This window comes from Rhinolophus sinicus, chromosome 7 (assembly GCF_057876585.1).
Source record: "Rhinolophus sinicus isolate RSI-liver-muscle chromosome 7, RSI-T2T, whole genome shotgun sequence".
NCBI classification, from domain to species: Eukaryota; Metazoa; Chordata; class Mammalia; order Chiroptera; family Rhinolophidae; genus Rhinolophus; species Rhinolophus sinicus.
In genome coordinates this window covers 13,716,711-13,733,551 of record NC_142507.1, presented here as the reverse complement: position 1 = coordinate 13,733,551, position 16,841 = coordinate 13,716,711, and the positions used below count along the sequence as shown (strand labels likewise).

The 16,841-nt window shown below is 42.9% G+C and overlaps 1 protein-coding gene across 2 annotated transcripts in view; it reads left to right on the top strand.

Moving 5' to 3' along the window:
- Nucleotides 1–14,627: 14,627 nt before the first annotated feature.
- DNAJC5B (DnaJ heat shock protein family (Hsp40) member C5 beta) overlaps nucleotides 14,628–16,841 on the top strand; it is a 52,068-nt gene continuing 49,854 nt past the window's right edge. The window contains exon 1 of one of the 2 annotated variants that reach the window (XM_019710687.3): nucleotides 14,628–14,797. The gene's annotated coding sequence lies outside the window, so the exon portion shown is untranslated. Of the gene's footprint in view, nucleotides 14,918–16,841 lie in introns of both variants that reach the window. The other variant, XM_019710686.3, reaches the window with a different exon arrangement.

The window sequence follows — 16,841 nt, the reverse complement described above, 5'->3', positions numbered from 1 at the left end:
TAAAGGGCAGAGCCAGGATTCTAATCTAGATCTACATGACTTCGACCTAGTACTCTTGTACCTAGTACCTAGTACTCTGGTGCTCTTGACTGTGTGATCACTGCCTCCCAGGACTGGTACTGCATTCCCACAGGCCCTGAGACTCTGGCCTTGGGGTGGGACAGGTCTGAAGGCATTAGCTGTTGGTCAAAGCTTAAGGGCAGCAGTGGGGAGGAGAGGTCATTTCTGTCTTCACGTGTCTGAACACATGGGACTTGAGTGCGACTTGGAGTTGGTAGGAGGGCTTTGCTGTGCTGCTGTGCTGTGCCTCTGAGGAAATCCACAGAACGTGGATAGTCCTACCCTTTATTGAAAACTACGTGCTTTCGCTTTGTGGGGAGAATATCACGTAATGTTCACAAAGACTCTGTGTTCTTCCCACTGTCGCCAGAGGCTCCCGGGGAATAACTGGGACAGGACTCCACCCGGAGCCGTGGTGACTGGCTTCTTGTCTCTGCACAAGAAGGAATTCAAGAGCGGGACAGATGCAGGAAAATGAAAGTGATTTATTGGAAACGAAAGTACACACTGGAGCGGAAAGTGAGGCAAACTCGGAGAATGAGCTGCACTGAGGAAGTCCAAGCATGGGTATTTATACGTCCCGGAGAGGGAATTGGTGACATCCCATTGATGTAGTTCATTCACCTCCTCGCCCTGGGTGGGACCCTCTGTCTCCCGCTTTTTGTTCCTTGTTGGGTTCCTCCAGAACTGTCATGGAGTCAGATGCATGATGGGAGTCATAGTAACCGCAATGCAAGTGACACTACAATTCACTAAAGGTCAGATCCCCGTCATAGGGATCAGTCTCGCTGCATGAAACTGGTTCTCATTTCTCTCCAGCTGCAGGTGCTGGGTACAGCCACTTGTTATTGTGTAGCCAGTGAGGCCCCTCAGTTGTACCCTGGAGGGGGTTGTCAGCGTCCTAGGCTGTCTATCCTGCCTCATCATCCCTCTCTGTCGTGGGAGGGAGAGGATGACAGGGACACCGGAAGCTGCCACAGGTGGGAACTGAGATATCTCTCTTAAAGCACTGTCTTCAGAGCCACCAAGAGCGCCCCACATTGCTTTAAATGTCCCCCTGGGCCAGTCCAGTCTTGTTCCACCCCTCCCCCAAATCTTCTCATAAATCCAGCTTAAAACGTGCATGAATCAATAATTCTGCAGGTGTGTGCTGTCTGCTGATTCACCCATGGAACAGGCCTGGGCTTTCCCCTCCTTTCTTTCGGTCCTCATGCCTGACATGCCTTACTTTCCATCTCCACCAGCACTTGCAGGAAACGTTGTCCAGTGGCAAACCTACTGTAAACCCCTTGATCGGTTTTGTTCAAAGGAGACTCCTCTGCGCCTCTCCCTGAAGCACTCTCTGTGTCGCTCCCCTGGAGCTTTCTTGTCTTGACAGTAAGAGGTCTGACAATTATGTATGCGAACTTGCCACCGTGTGCTCACATTGGCAGCACTGTACAAACAGCTCAGTAACGTTTTATAAACTGCGTATACCAGTGTCTCACAGCTGTGTTCGTGTCAACATGTGGTGGTGTCTTGCTGAGTGGAATTCATTATTGTTATTGTGTGTTTTGTGTGCTGTCATGAGAATATCTGAGCTTGAATTAGAGCAATGAACAAACATTCAATTTCTTGTTAAACTTGGCAAGAGTGGAAGTGAAATCAGGGACATGTTAGTCCAAGTTTATGGGGATAAGGCCATGAAGAAAACGGTAGTGTACAAATGGATTAAACATTTCTCTGAGGGGAGAGAACGCATCACTGATGAAGAGAGGTCAGGGCGTCTAGTAACAAGCAGAACTGACAAAAACATTGAAAAACTTGTCGAATTGTGCATCAAAATCGTCAGCTAACTGTGAGAAGCATAGCAGACCAAGTTAACATCGATAATAGAAATAGGAAGATCTTAACTGAAAATCTTGGCATGAGAAAGGTATGTGCAAAAATGGTGCTGAAAGAGCTCACAGATGAACAAAAGCCAAGGAGAGTCTAAGTTTGCCAAGACCTTCTGGAGAGGCAAGACGATGTTTTGGGTCATGTTAGTACCAGCGATAAAACATGGGTGTAACAATACAACCCTGAACCAAAGCATCAAAGTGCATAATGTAAGTCGGCCAATTCTCCACAACCAAAAATATTCCGTCAGTCCTAATCAAGAATCAAGATGATGTGGCTAAACTTTTTTGATATCAGAGGGATTATTCATTATGAATTTGTACCAACTGGACACAGTTAACCAAGTTTACTATTTGGAAGTGCTGAAAAGGCTGCATGAAAAAGTTAGACGACCTGAACTTTTCGCCAACAATTCATGGCTCTTGCATCACGACAAAGCAACAGCTCACAGGGCACTGTCTGTGAGGGAGTTTTTAGCCAGTAAACAAATAACTGTATTGGAACACCCTCCTTACTCACCTGATCTGGCCCCCAATGTCTTCTTTCTTTACCCGAAGATAAAGGAAATATTGAAAGGAAGACATTTTGATGACCTTCAGGACATCAAGGGTAATACGACAGCTCTGATGTCCATTCCAGAAAAAGAGTTCCAAAATTGCTTTGAAGGGTGGACTAGGCACGGGCGTCAGTGTATAGCTTCCCAAGGGGAATACTTTGAAGGTGACCATAGTGATATTTAGCAATGAACTATGTAGCACTTTGTCTAGGATGAGTTCATGAACCTACTTGTCAGACCTCATATAAGCAGTCTTTCCAGTGTTGCCGTGTTTAGCTTCGGCCATAGCAAGCCTCTTGTCTTGAAGAGGAGGAATCTGACACACAGGAAGGCATGTGACCTACTCAAGTTCACAGTTAGAAGCCAAGTCATCTGTCTTCCAATCCGTGCTTCCGGGGTACACATAGATATCAATTCTGGTGGGGTGCGCATGGGGCAGCCTCCAGCCTGGCCCAGTGGAGGCGGGCTGCAGAGCAGCACTTCCCCAAGGCAGCGTCTGAGGGGCAGACTGCACCGGGAGACAAGGGAGGTCAGCACCTTGTTCACACGGCTGCCCCATGTACAGTGATGGACAGTGATGTCTGCAGCACAGACAAAGCCACATAGTACAGAGAACCCGGGGTGGGAGGTCCTTTTGTATTAACAGAAGCAGGTTCTCTTTGGTCTACATGCTTCGCTGGAAGGCCCAAGAAAGAGCTGAGGTTCCTATGTGTCTGGAATTGCAGCGAGTCACTCACGATGGCCTCCAACCCCGAAGGACGTAGCTTTGGCTTGTACCATGTACTTATAGAACTTCAGCTTCCTGTGAGTCCGCGGGGATCCACTCCGGGATTCACCATGGCACCTTCAGGCTTCAGGGATGATGTTTCTAGATTAGACCCCTGGGCTGGCTCCCTCCATCTCCTCTTTGGCATTGTTTCAAGAGCCTGTGAACCAGGTGACAGGAGCTGAGGACAAGCAGGCTTTTTTGCAGCCACGGCTCTGAGAACACTGTATCAGATCAACATTTACACAAGGAAACAATCCTTGGTGGTAACTTTCAAAAGGAAGGAAAATCAAACTGCTTACTGCTTTCAAGAGCATTCTACTTTTTAATTTTTCAAATATAAAGGGTAAATGGACTTCAGGTGCTTTGAGAGCAATAGAGCCATTGTTGAGAAGGCAGCACACTTTAGAGTTGCATAAAGAATTTGGACGGTACCCAGAGAGCCAGGGGCTCGTCCTGGCTGCCAAGCACTCACCGGCGCCCTTGAATGTCATCCACTTCACTGCTTGACCTGAGATTCTTGGAACTGGAAGATCTGTGCTCCTACCCAGGCTCTGTTAATAACTGTCTGATGCTGACATGAAACTTCTCTGAGCCTCAGTTTCTTGAGTTGTAAAATGGGCATAAAAATATTTTTCCTTGCCACTTGTCTCAGTTGTTGTGTAGGTGAAACAAACTTACGTGAAAATGCATTGCTAACAATACTCTATATTTTTCCTGTGATATACAACAGACTGTCTTTTGCTGGAAGTGAGGCATGAGATTGGAGGAGAGTGGTGGAAAATGGTAAAGGACTAGGGTCCCCCTGGGACACACAGAAGAGTGCGACGCAGAGCTGCAGCTGGCATTGGAGACCTTGGGTCTGTGATGGCAACATCTGCCTCAGCAGTGGATGCACAACTGAGTGTCGGCTGGGGTGATGGAAGGAATTAGGGGTATTGACAAGGGAACAGTTGCAATGGTGATGCTGGAGTAGAAGCTGTGCAGGGAAAGGGTTGAAAGGGACACAGCTGATAGATTTGGGGGGCTGGGAAGTGTCAGTGCGGTGTAAGTGCCACGTGTCCAGGGGAGTTAGCTGGCGAGGTGGGCAATGGTGGGCAGAGAGCACAAGGCCGGAGTTAAAGGCCTGAGAGCTGTAGGACGTCTAGGTAACCGAGTAGGGCAAGGAGCTGTGAGTGAGGGTGCCGGCTGGGAGGAGCTCATGGGAGCTGAAGGGTCCCAGGTCGGTGACAGGACTCGGGGTACAGGGAGAGAGAGAGCCAAGCGTGAGGGCCCTTAGAGAAAATGGGTGAGTTGTCAGACCTGGCAATGGCCATGGAAGGACAAGGAACCTGTGGATGGTAGGGAATCCAAGGCGGGGGGAGAGTGTCGGGGAGGAGAAAGCTGCTGATGCTGCTTTAGGATGGGGAGGCCCAGGAACCAGAATGGTGTGGAGGCAAGCTCACGGTTAACATTTGATATGAACTATATACAAATAGATCACTTTACATATAGATAAGCAAAAGTTGTAGGGGCATCTCGGCCTCAGTACGCAAAGGACAGTTAAGTTTGAGGTCGGACCATTAAGTTTGCGAACTTGTTGTACACCTGTTGCTAAATGCTTTTGATATCAGACGGATTATTCATGATGAATTTGTACCAACTGGACAGTTACCAAGTTTACTATTTGGAAGTGCTGAAAAGGCTGTGGGAGAAAGTTAGATGACCTGAACTTTTCGCCAACAATTCACGGCTCTTGCATCACGACAATGCACCAGCTCACACGGCACTGTCTGTGAGGGAGTTTTTAGTCAGTAAACAAATAACTGTATTGGAACACCCTCCCTACTCACCTGATCTGGCCCCCATTGACTTCTTTCTTTACCCGAAGATAAAGGAAATATTGAAAGGAAGACATTTTGATGACATTCAGGACATCAAGGGTAATATGATGACAGCTCTGATGTCCATTCCAGAAAAAGAGTTCCAAAATGTCTTTGAAGGGTGGACTAGGCACTGGCGTTGGTGCATAGCTTCGAAGGTGACCGTAGTGATATTCAGCAATGAGGTATGTAGCACTGTTTCTAGGATGAGTTTGCGAACTTAATGGTCAGACCTTGCTTTAACAAATTATAATGGATGATTCCTTTTAGCCATTGACATTTTTTTAATATAATAAACCCAATGGAACGTTGGAGCCAATTAGTTACCAGTGTATGAGGACCACACATTGTTAATTTTTGTGCTATTTCTCAAGCTAGGTGTCATGTCGGTAGCTTGAAATAGGCCTAGGAGGGAATACTTACAGCACAAAAATCTGAAAACACTATAAACTAGGGCTTTTCCTCCCTCTGGAAATCTGGTTATCAAACATTTCCCAAAAGCCCATTGAATAGTCCTAAATATCCAAACCTCCAAATCTGCCCAACAGTACAGTCCTGTTGTTGTGGTTTAATTGTGTCACTAAAAGAGATATGTCCTGACTTCCAGTACCTGTGAATGGGACTTATTTGGAAGTGGGGTCTTTGCAGATGTAATTAAGATGTTAAGATGAGGTTGTGGTGGAGCAGCGTGGGCCCTAATCCAACAGGGCTGGTATCTTTCTAAGAAGAGCAAACACAGACAGACACACAGAAAGAGAAGAACGCCCTGTGAAGACCCAGACATGGGAGAACGCCATGGTAATGGAGGCAGAGCCGGGCACCCAAGCATCGCCGGCAACACCAGAAGCTAAGAGGAAGTCTCTCCCTCAGAAACAGACTCTCCCTCGGAGCTGCCGGAAGGAACCCACCCTACCACACCGGGATTTCAGACGTCAACCACCAGACTGTGGAGAATACCTTCTGTTGTTCGAAGTCATCCAGTCTGTGCTAACTTGTCACAGCAGCTGTAGGAAACTGAGACACCTGTCCCGTCCCCGTCAAGTGTGGGCCTGAGGCAAGTGGCAGTTCCTCGGTGGGAACCGCAAAGGGAATGTCCCTGTTCCTGCACTGTGGCTCCCAGGGAACCTTCCCTCCTACCTCCCCCAGCACGTACTTTTTGTACCATCATCTCGTCCTTCCTGTTGGCTGCCTTGTATCGTGGGTTATGCTTTCAAGTGTACACACGTTGCCTCCTCTTCTAGGTGGTGTTAACCAGAGGTGGTAAACTCAGCTGCCTCATGGGGCAAAGTTGCTGAGTGTGACGCCAGGGGAACCATTTCAGACAGGAATGTTTCAGCCTTTAACTAAAACACTTACCCCACCCTGCTGGCCAAGGAAAACCCGACTGAAGCTTCTCATGGTGGGACCTCTGCACGGTGGCCAGAAGGAGGGAATGTCTCCGGCCTTGGCCTGCCCCCAGCAGCAGCCAGCAACCATTTACTCACTGTTGGTGAATATATGGCCTCCAGTCGGCTGGTCTTCTGTCCTGCCAGCTCATGAGTACACGAGCCTGAGACCTCAGAAGTTCAATAACTGCCCCAACATTTCTCCCTGTAGACATAAGCTTCCAAACAGATTCTTGTAAGGTTATAATTTAAATCCCCCAACTGACTAAACTACTCGACCCAATTGCAAAACTTCAGCTTCAGAAGAATGTAACAGAAGGGCGGTGCCCCCTCTAGGCTTGGCTTGCCCCACCCTGATGTTTTAGTGAGTGTTTTTCTTGTCAGTTCTCAGAATCTCAGGTGGCTGAGGGAGAGACGCATCAGGGATACTGAAAGTCAGGGTGATTCGGGGTGAGGAATATTTTAGTTGAAACTCCTGTTTACAGTTAATTTCTTTATGAACACCAGAGGGCGATACAGTCATACTGAATAGCCAGTCTACCTTGCTCTAAAATGGAAATCCTGGGAACCAATAAGTTTTCTTTTTTTAACATGAGAAAAAAAATGCTGAATTGAATATTTGTTCATTTGACTATGTATTTTGCTCAGGCCCCTAAGAAAGTTACAGAGAAGGCTTCTGAAGCCACTTGCTGGCTGTCCAAGCCCCGGGTCTGGGACTGGGAGATTGACAGAGGTTGCTGGGCAGGGCTGCAGCTTTTCCTGAGGGGTAGCGCTTGTCACTCACCCTCCCACCCCATCCTGAGACTGTCTAGTTCTGGTCAGCTCTGTGGGAAGGTCTGGACTGTGTCCCAGATTAAAGCTACCTTGTGTAGGGACCCAGCTGGATACTTCCAGGGCCAATCATTGTAAACTGGTTCCATGAGATTGTTCTACTCAGTATCTGGAAGCGAGGCCTGGCCCAGAGCAGACGGAGAGGCTGAGAGATTGCAGAGGGCCTACTGAGGCACTGGTGACAGCAACCAGCTGACCAGTCTGTGTCTGGTCTTGGACCCACTCCCGCTGATGCCTTCTGACAGTGAGGATGATCTCCCAGAATGTTCATGGTTTCTGGAGCAAAACTGTGTATGGCTCATGGAAGAGCCTGGAAGGAGCAGGGGTGGAACAGTTGGGAACATCTATGGGAGACCTGACAGCGGCAAGGAGGCCCCTGGGGAGGAGAGAGTGGCTGACATCCAGGGGAGGGCTCGGCTTTGGAGTTCTGAGTCCTGTGGACAGGGGCCTGCCTAGGTGGGCAGCAGGGAGGAGACACCTCAGGAGACGTATCAGAGCTTATGTATTCTTGTATATCTGGAACCCATGGATGAGTGTGTGCAGTTGTAGAAGAATCTGCACCTAATTACTCATTCAGAAAGGGGCCTGTCCACCGTCACCCCCTGGGAGAGGCAGCTCAGCTTTAGCCCTCAGTTCTAGGCTCCGTCCAACGGCACTCAGCACTGAGCAAGACTGTTCTTAGTGATGGCGAGTTGTCAATAGCAAAGCCCACTTACTGCACAAAATAGAAGGCCCTGCAGAACAAACGCTCTGCTAATGGGCTGACTGTAACTTAATGGGCCCTCTCTGTTTATCTGAAAGTGAAAAACGACAAAATGAGGGAGAATGCATGTCTGTAATAGATGGCACAGGTCATTGTCATTCTCCTGACAAGTAAGTTGAAACGTACCACTGAGAAGACCCACGTGGACACTAGAAATTGGTGCAGAACCATGATCTCCTTGGCGTGGTGGGCCCAGAAGGCAGACAGAGGACGGCCGGCTTCCCAGGCCTATGACATTGTGGGGGCCATCTGGCCACGTGCACCAATAAGAAAGGATGCTCTATGGCTCCATCAGCCTTGCTATTTAACAAGGATATAAAAGAATAAGATTTGGAAGCAGAGCACTTACACTGGATTCCAGTTCCAGCTTTTTGCCCCTCATTACTGGCAGTCAAGCTTGGGGTAAGTCACATGACCACACTCAGCTAGCTTTCTCTTTCTCAGAATGGGCATTGAATATCAAACAATGTATATGACATGCGAAACACTTAGGAAATTACTAAGTGTGATATAAATGCAGTTCTTAATCTCCAGAGGGGAATCCTTAGCATTGCCTTCTCTTTCAAGTATTTGTTATCTGGGCTGGATGGAGTTCATTTGAAAAGGGGCTTAACTAGAGTTAAGACAAAGATAAATTTTCAGTCCAATCCTACTACCACTTAAAAGCCAAACAAATAGAAATGAAAACTATTTTGATTTCTGTGCACTCTATTGGTTTTGTATGCTGTTTAGCAACATTCAGACTTTTGCCTTGAGCAAAAGTTTTTGTCTTTTTTGTCTTATCTTTTTTAGCTACTTAACATAGGAGATTTCTTGGACTAATGTGAAAAGGGAACAACTGTTGGCAAAATCAGGCATCCAGGTTCTGTTTATAGACATTTTGTCAAATAAACACTTCTGCTGGCCCTGAGGCCTCCTTGGTTTATTACAGCAATTGCTTACCGTTAAGTATACGACAAAGTGTTTCAACTTCACACCTGTGGGATACATATATGTTGCCTAGCAGGGGACAAGACTCAATGACACAGGTCTCGGATTCAGAGCTTTACTTCACCGAATAGCTATTGTCCTTGACAGTGACCTACATGTTGGACCTCATTAATGAGTGTGCTTATTGGTAGTGCCTTGTTTAAAGCTATTACTCTCTCTCTTTTTTTTTTTTCCGTGAGTTTTAACACAGACATCATCTGGCTTAGTCACAGATTGATAAGCAAAGGACTAGAGCAGGGGGGAGTTCCTTGGAATTAGACTTAAACTCCTGAAGCAAAGCTCTCCAGTGAGTTAGAGCTTGATTCCAAAGCCTGGATGCACTGCTTACTGGCTGCTGGGCTTGGGCAATTCATTTAACCAACCTTATATTCCTCCTCTGTAAACTAAGGATATGAAAATACCCAATGAGATGAGGATTTCAATGAGATAATCTGTTCAACACGTTAGCTACTATTATTACCATCATTATCACCTCTGAATCCCTCATACCCCCCAGTGTAGTGCCTTGCACTATATAATAGGGGAGCAATTAACATTCACTGATGAATTATAAATTTGGGATGAAATCTACAAGAATTGCACTTTCAAATTCTTGAGGCACTTCTAGCATACTCTGGATTTGGGTGGAAGGGGCACAGAGAGAGTAACCGCTTAACCAATGTTCAAACCCCAACCCTAGAAAACAATCATTAGATCTGTGTTTATAAAAGTTCCTAGTATCATTCTTGGCACACTGTACGAGACAAAGGGTCTGATAGATAAAAAAGGATTTCTATTTTATTACCGTTTCACAGAGAAAACACAGGCCTACAGTGACTTCCTCAGAGTCTTAGAAACAGGCATGTTGTTTTGGTGTTCCTTCTTGAGTTAAACTATGCGAAGCCAAGTTTTATTTTGTGTTTAATCACATGGACGCCACTGTCTTCAGGAAATGTTTCCTGAGGTGACTCAGGCAATGGACAATTCATCCAGAGAGCTGCTTAGTCAGCAGGTTATTTTCCATATTACTTAACTGAAGAGCTTTTTGCTCCTCAGATCCGGGGAATAAGGGAAGTGATCCACAGTGGCTCTCAATCTGGGCAGCTCTTTAGAACCACCCAGAGCCCTAAAAGTGCTGGAGTCTGGCCCCACTCCGCAAAATTTTGCTTTGGGATAATCTGGCGGGGGGGGGGGGGGCAGTTATCAAAATTCTGAAAATCTTCCCCAGTGATTCTACAAAGGGTTCCCATCTAGTTCTCTCTTAGCTTTCTAATGGCTTTTCACTTTCTTGTTATTTACAGATTTAAACACATTAAAATTCTACTCCTTTGTAACCTTCCTTAAAAGGGACATTTTTTTTAACTTTGGAAAATTATGAAATATAGTAGGAATTAACCAATTTGCTCTTCTGAAATATAAACACTTCATTTTACAGAACTATCAGAATTATTCTGTAGTTACTTCTGAGATGCCGGTGGAGTGGCAGCCAACAGCCTCTTTATTTCACAATCAAAGTAATCACATGTCTTTTTCCTTTCTAAAGTCGCGTAGCAGAATGAGGCTTGCCCAGATGATGGCCTGAATTCCATATATTGTAATAATAGTAATATAAACAATGTAGAGGGGTAACAAAACCAGTAACAATGACAGCAGTGAGTCTTCGCTCACTGCATTGGGCTGTGTAAGTTAGGATCTATCTGCTGGGGCTCTGTACCCTTGCCCATCACATGTTCATAAGAAGTGGTGCTTATACCTGCTGACACACACAGTGTAAATGAAAGACTATGTCCCCTAGCGTTTATGATTGTTAGATTATGTTGGTTGAATATTCAAATTCATCTAGTACTTGCTGCATATTCTCTGCTGATGGACTAGTCATTTCCTATGAGAACCCTCACCCTATGCGTAAGAGAGAGAGTGATATAAAAGGTCTCTAAGAACAACTAAGGGAATAGTGAAGACCCCATAAATAGAATACACAGGGAAAATTCCCATGTAACCACCCCCACCCCCGCCAACACACACACACACACACACACACACACACACACACACACACACACATTTTCTCTTCAATTTTCTACCTCACAGAAAGGCCACTTTGTTTTAATCTTGTAATATCTTCTAAGTTATCCTTTTCAAACTTGAATGATTTAATTGGCAAAGCTTTTACAATATATTTAGTGCACTTTGTATCGGGGAATTATTTATGTGTTTACCATGAGTTATTTCCTTCTGCGAACATCATGGAAGCTCACCACTTACAGAAAGCCTCCCCTGTTTAAGTGGGATATGATCCCATTCATCTCCGGCTTTATATTTAGAGGATATATCAGAAGTCATATATGCGCAGGCATTTGCTGACATACTACGAGTATATACTACATATGTATGAGAGCACACATCAGCAGGTCTCTTTTATTTCTCTAATTTAAGCGCCAAGGGCATTGGACATGCTCTTTTACCTGCCTAGAATATTCCTTCTACCAGCCGCCCCTTCATCAACTTTTCAGATACCTGATTGGTTATTTTTGTTCAGGGAAGCTGTCTTTCATCTCCTCCTATTCTATTAATTTACAGGGTCTTGTAGCATCTTTCCAAAGTCTCATTTTTATACTTTGAGTAATCATTTGATTATCTGTTTCTCTTGGTAGGCTACAACTCTGTGACCCACAAACCTGGTCTCTGTGTTTGGTTTTGTTTTCCAGTATATTTCTAGTCCAGTGTTTGGATCGAGCAGGTGACTCATTGTTGAGTGACTAGATGAATTAGAAACCATGTTTTCTCTTCGAAACACAGCTACAGTTCTACTTCACCTAAGACTTTTGCAATACTTAAAAAAATTCAAAACTCATGGTTTAGTCAATATTTAAAAAAATTAAAAAGTAATGATTTAAAAAGAGTGGTTAATTGTACAAAAATAACGAATTTTACTAACTGTACTTATTAAACTGAATTTGAAACATAAACTAATGTTTTTTAAAAGTCACCCATAATTTCATCATATTGATATACAAATGATTTTTATTTCATCAAAGGACACTGTCCTTAAGCTGAAGCGATGCTGGAAGTTGGGTACTGAGTTCTAAATGTCTTGAGTTTCCTCCCTGCCCCCTATTTCTCTGCATGATGATGGCCTGCTTCCTAAACTCTGGCTGGAAGTCAGGATCTTTGAAAAATAGCCTTTTATTTCTTTATATTTAAAAAACAAACAAAAAAAAAACCAATGCCATCTAAAGACCAGAGTGCTCTGAAATAGTCACACAAAATAGCCCGAGGCTTTGCTACCATCCGCTAAGCAGCACACTTGCACTCTGCCTTTCGCCTCAGGAGTCTGACCCCATTGCACTAAATTCAGGAATAACACCTGTCTCATTTGATTGAAACCTTTTTCAGTCTATAGGTTCTTAACTTGAAATCACAGAAACTATTCTCTTAGGTGAACTTATACTGTATATGAGAGTTTGCACATTGTTTTAACAACAGATTCCTTAATTGTTGAAACAACTTCTGTCACCACTGGCTCAGTGCTTCTTGACTAAGATTAGGGTAAATTGTGCAGATATAAAAATAGTTGAATTTTGTAGTGAGCGATCAGTTGCCCCTTTATTAATGTTACATGGTCTTTCCAGTAATTTTAAAGCAATGATTAGTACTAGCTTTAGACCTAAAGAAAATAAAATTTAAAAGGACCCACTTTGACCCCAAATAGCCAGAGCAATCTTGGAAAAGAGAAATAAAGCTGGAAGCATCATGTGCCTTGATTTAAAACCATATTACAAAGCTACATTAATCAAAACAGTATGGTATTGGCATTAAAAACCAGACACAGATCAATGGAACAGAATAGAGAGCACAGGAATAAAGCCACACTTGTATAGCCAATTAATTTATAACAAAGGAGCCAGGAATGTACAATGTAATGTGGAAAGGACAGTCTCTTCAATAAATGGTGGTGGGAAAACTGGACAGCCATATGTGAAAGAATGAAAATGGATCCTTACCTTACACCAGACACAAAAATCAACTCAAAATGAATTAAAGACTTGAACGTAAGATCTGAAACCATAAAACTCCTAGAAGAAAACATAAGTGGTAAGCTCCTTGACATTGGCCTTGGCAATGATATTTTGGATTTGACACCAAAAGGAAAGACAACTAAAGCAAAAATAAACAAGTAGAAGGATTACATCAAACTGAAAAGATTCTGCACAACAAAGAGAAACCACCAACAAAATGAAAATGCAACAAACCAAATGGAAGAAAATATCTGCAAATCATATATCTGATAAAGGATTAATATCCTCCCTTAAATAAAGAACTTATACAACCCAATAGCAAAAAAACAAAACAAAAAACAAAACAATCTGATTAAAAAATGGGCAGAGGATCTGAATAAACATTTTTTCTGAAGAAGACACACAGATGGCCAACAGGTACATGAACACACGCTCAACATCACTAATCATCAGGGAAATACCAGTCAAAACCACAATGAAATATCACCTCACATCTGTTACAAATGGCTGTTATCAAAAAGATAAGGAATAACAAGTGTTGGTGAGGATGTAGAGAAAACGGAACTCTTGTGCACTGTTGGTGGGATTGAAAATTGGTGCAGCAACTATGAAAACCTGTATGGAGTTTCCTTAATTAAAAGCAGAATTACCATATGACCCAGCAATTCCACTATTGGATATTTATCCAAAGAAAATGATAATAGTAATTCAAAAAGATAGATGCACTCCCATGTTTATTGCAGCATTATTTACAATAGCCAAGATACAGGAACAACCTACATATCCATCAATGGATGAATAGATAAAGAAAAATGTAATATATATATATATATATATATATATATATATATATATATATATATAATGGAATATCATTTAGCCATAAAAAAGAAGGAAATCTTGCCATTTATGACAACATGGATAGACCTTGAGGGCGTTATGCTGAGTGATGCCACTCAGAGAAAGACAAATACCATATAATCTCTTTTATACGTAGAATAATTTTAAAAACGGGGTGCTCATAGATACAGAGAACAGATTGGTGGCTGCCAGAGATGTGGGGCTGCGGGGAGCAAATGGGTCAAGGAAGCCAAAAGGTCCAAACTTCCACTTATAAAACAAGCAACTCATGGGGATGTAATGTACAGCCTGGTGACTATAGTTAATAACACTGTCTTGCGTACTTGAAAGTTGCTAAGAGAGTAGACCTTAAAAGTTCTCATCACAAGAAAAAAATTTGCAGTGATGTACTGTGATGGATATTAACCAGATTTATGGTGCTGATCATTGAGCAATACATACAAGTATCAATAATTATGTTGTGCATCTGAAACTAATATGTTTTGTCAATTATACCTCAATAAAAAATGAAAAGAATTCACTCTGCATGTCAGGAGATTAGCATATTTTCCTAATTGGAAGTTGTGGTGGAAACCTGGAGGCAGTTCCAAAACAACGTTTGGTTAAGCCAAGCACCAGTTGACTGATGAACAAATTAGATGTAGCATGTATTTTGGTATTACTGGATGCCTTGCAGTGGCAACCCCTATCGTCATGCATGTTTTATTCTCTTTGTTATGTTTTCCAGCGGGATAAGCAATTGGCTGATAGAGTAACAAATGAAAAGTAATTTGACTCCATTGACCTGCTTAACTCCATATGGGAGCGATGGGAAGAAGGAGCCGTTTGCTTTGAAACAGTGCAACAGGTATGGAACAGCTCCTTTCATTGTTGCCTTCCTTTATTTCTTTGCACCTTTATTTCCAGACCAGTTAAAATCGGCAAGTTGTTCCTGACTAAGAACACAGAAGCGGACTTACAGGAACAGGTACTGTGAGTTATTTGTAACATTTCCAAGTTGCCCGTCTTCAGGTTGCTGTTTATGTAAGTACCAGGGCAATTAAGAGATAACTATTTTTTCAAATAAGTAATCATGCTAGGAAGAATTATTACTTTAAAACATCGAATTAACATATTGGATTTGTTTAGCTTTAAGATACAACACTATTTGAATAAGGAGATTTTGCTGCAGTAAACTGATTCCTATGAAGGCATTACAGAAGTAACAACAAAATGGCAAAGCATGTTGGTTTCCCCAACCCCAGCTATCAAAAGTGTTTTTGCTGTGTTTCATGATCTAAATTCTCCCCTGCCCATATTCCTTTTCTCAGCCATGAAGGGACCCTGCCAAGAAAGGCATAGTTTGAATTTTTCCATTTTTCAGAATTCACATAATAAATATAGATGAAGCTTCTTTGGCTTTGAAAGGAACATTTCATGCCAACATGAAAAATTTAGAATGGCTTTTGTAGGACTCCTGGAATTAGAACCTGTAAAGTATGTGTTTATTTTGAATCGGATACCCATCATCATCAGAGTGCCGACCCTTCTTTCAACTACATCTATTATCTAGAGACAGGTGAGCCATATGTGGTTTGGTAGTGACTGTATAGTGTGATCAGTGCTTTAAGAAAATATGATATTAATGGATTGTAATGCAGCTAGAAAGCAATTTAGGTCAGAAGATTAAGTATCACGTACTACATGATCAAAATTAAATTACTTAATAATTTTGCACGACAACATTTTTTTCTCCATTGGATAGCTTATAGATGAGGGACTATGAATAAATAATACAGACTTGAATTTTGCATAGGAAATTTGAATTCAAAGGCTACAGAAAAATACATAAAAATTATATTCTATATAAGGAATTAAATAAGGGTATGACTCAATTATTTAAGATTATTGAAGGAGAATTTTTAGGAGATGTTTTTACTATTACTCTGTAGTTAGTTTGTTCTCAGGGCATAGTATCTTTATTTTTATACATTGAAACAACTAAGGGTTTCAATGTAATTCTCTATTGAATTTGAAACTAAATGTTTTCTACATCAATAATATATGAAGAGTCTGGTTTCTAGCTCAGCAAGGACACAGAAAAGTAGCAGGTTGTTGCTGCTTGATGCACAGATAGAAACCTTGCAGGCTTTTGGTTCCTTTATGTTTCAGTTTGTAGAGTCAGCCAACTATTAATCACATTGACCAACTCTTTATCTCATGTTCTAATACTGATGATGTAAATGGGTGCTGGTTTTTCTTTTTCTTTTTTGTTTTTGTTTTTCAGTACCTTAATTAGGAGAGACGATATATGTCTGAAAGGAAATCTTCGGGGAATAGGGCAAAGAAGGGGAAACAGATAATAAACAATTTCCAAACTCTCTATAAGAACCCATTCTGAATATTGTTCAATCCACACCATAAAGCAAGCCAGCTATCAGATTTCACTTAGCAGGTGCAGTTACAGTGTGATTAGATTTATAAGTGAAGAGATGATTTGAAAAAGTACGTCAACCACAGGAATAGCCAGTTACCATGTCTTCTTGGGTATGAGTTTCTAGGTATGTATGAAGTTATTTGAGAAATGGACTCTGCCTTCCTTTTTCCCACTGGGAAGCAAAGTGTGTAGGAGGACGGCCATGGGACAGGGAAGGATGAAGCCCCGGCTGCTTCCAGTCCTAGTCTCTGCAAGGAGCTGGGGGTAGCCCCCAATGGGCCCCATCTCTCTTGTTGCCCACCTAGGATAACTTAAAGGAGGCAGACCTGAAAAAAAAAGTCCCAGACAAACTGTCAAAACGTCCTCCTCCTCTTCCAGCCCCGGGACCCAGAAGTCCTCTGTCACGTTGATACATGCAAACAGATGGTCAAGAGACTCACTGGCTCCACGTCCATGCAGACCCAGGTTTAGGCCT